The sequence below is a fragment of the Chrysochloris asiatica genome, unplaced genomic scaffold, assembly GCF_000296735.1.
Source record: "Chrysochloris asiatica unplaced genomic scaffold, ChrAsi1.0 scaffold00054, whole genome shotgun sequence".
NCBI lineage: Eukaryota > Metazoa > Chordata > Mammalia > Afrosoricida > Chrysochloridae > Chrysochloris > Chrysochloris asiatica.
This window is the reverse complement of record NW_006408572.1, coordinates 16976049-16978363: the sequence shown is the minus strand read 5'-3', so window position 1 is coordinate 16978363 and position 2315 is coordinate 16976049.

The following is a 2315-nucleotide window of genomic DNA, read 5'->3' as shown; positions in this document are numbered from 1 at the left end:
TTACAGGAGCAGAAAGCCTGATCTTTCTCCTGCAGAGCAGCTGGTAGTTTCGAACTGCTGACCTTGCAGTTCACAGCCCGATTCGTAACCACTACTGGTTCCAATTGGTTCCAATTCATAGTGACCCTGTTATAGGGTTTCTGAGGAGCAGCTGGTAGGTTTGAGCCACCAACCTGCTGCTAGCAGTCCACTACTTAGCCTACAGCATTACACCAGTATTCCAGTACTGAACAGGGGTGGCGATAAAGGACACCCTTGTCTGGCTTCTATCAGCGAAGGGAATGCTGTCAGTTTCTCTCCATTGAGAGTAATGTTGGCTGTTAGTTTTGAATATATGCCCTTAATTATGTTGAGAAATTTCCTTCTTTTCCTATTTTTTTTAGTATTTTTATCGGGAATGGGTGTTGGAGTTTTAAAAATACATTTTCTGCATAAATCTATATGATCATGTGGTTCTTTTCCTTTAAATGATTTATGTGGAGGATTATACTGATTGCTTTTCTAATGCAAAACCATCTTTGCGTACATGATATGAATCCCACTTAGTCATGATATATATATATATATATATATATATATATACTGTTGGATTCTATTGGTGAGGATTTTGTTGAGAATTTTTGTATCCATGTTCATGAGGGTTGTTGATCTATAATTTTCTTCTTTAATGATGTCTTTGCCTGGCTTTGGTATCAGATTATACTTGCTTTATAATGAATTTGAGAGTTTTCTACCCTTTCCTATATTCTAAGATAGTTTGTGTAGAATTGGTATCAGCTCATCTCTGAATATTTGGTAGCAGTCATGAGTGAAGGTATCTGGGCCTGGACTTTTATTGTTCATTGTTGTTGTTGGGAGTTTTTTAATGACCTAATCCATTTCTTCTCATGTTATGGGCCTGTTCTAATTTTCTACTTCAGCCTATGTTAGTTTAACCAGGTAGTGTGTTTCCAGAAATTTATCCATTTATTCTAGATTTTCAAATGTATCGGAGTAGAATTCTTCATAGTATTTTGTTATGATTCTTTTTATTTCCATTGTCTCTGTTGTGATGTCACCCATTTTATTCCATATTCATGTTATTTGAACTTCTCCTTCTCCTTCATTCAATTTTCCAGTACTTTGTAAATTTTATTAATCCTTTCAAAGAACTAGTTTCTTGTGTGTTGATTTTTTCTATTGTTTTTCTGCTGTCTGATTTATTTATTTGTGCTCTAATCTTTATTATTTCTTCTAACAGTTGTTGGAAGAAAACTTCCCTAACATCATGAAAGACAAGAAGATACACATTTAAGAAACTGAATGAACTCTAAGCAAAATAGATCCAAAAAGAAAATCACCAAGATATAATCATACTTTCCAAACCTAAAGACAAATAAATAATCCTGAGATTAGCTCAGGAGAAAATTTAAAGTTACCTACAAAGAAGAACCAATAAGACTAAGCTCTAATTTCTCAGCAGAAACCATGCAGGCAAGAAGGAAATAGAATGATATATAATTTTATTTTCCTGAAAGAAAAATATTGCTAGTCAAGAATCATGCACCCAAAAACATTGTCCCTCAAATACAATGGTGAAATTAGAATATTTTACGATGAACATAAATTAAAAGAATATGTAAAACCCAGACCAACTTTATAAAAAATACTCAGGGTATATCTTTGTACAGAGAACTAACAATTTCAGAGAACAAACTGAGATTAATATATATGACAATACCACCCAGAAGTCAACCAAGATATGGAAGTACCCACAGTAAAACAAAATGACAAGACTGAAAATAGAGAGACAGAGATAGCAGTTTGTAAAACCAACAACAATAAAATCACAAAGTAAAAAGAGAGAATAGTGTAGTTACAAAACTTCCAAATGAAAAGAGAGAAAAAAAGTCAAGTAGACTTAAAGATAGAATAGATTGTTTAAAATCTGGGTAATCTCAAAGAATATTAATAAACTATCACCTCAGAAAAATAAAAAGAGTAAAATCACAAAGATTTCATGGACACTAAAAAAAAGCACAGTAATGACGAAAATGACAAGAAACCTCATATACAAAATTAACTCAGCACAGAAAATTAAGATGAGCAAAGAAGCCAGCAGCACCACCAAAACATATGGCAAGATGACAGCAATACTTATCAATAATTACACTAATTATAAATGGACTAAATATATCAGTCAAAAAATAGAGAGTAACAGACGGATAAGAAAACAGAATCCATCTACATACTGTCTACAAAAGAAACCCCTTAGACACAAAGATAAAAATAAATGAAAAAAAATCAAAGGGTGGGGAAAACTAAATCAAGCTAAC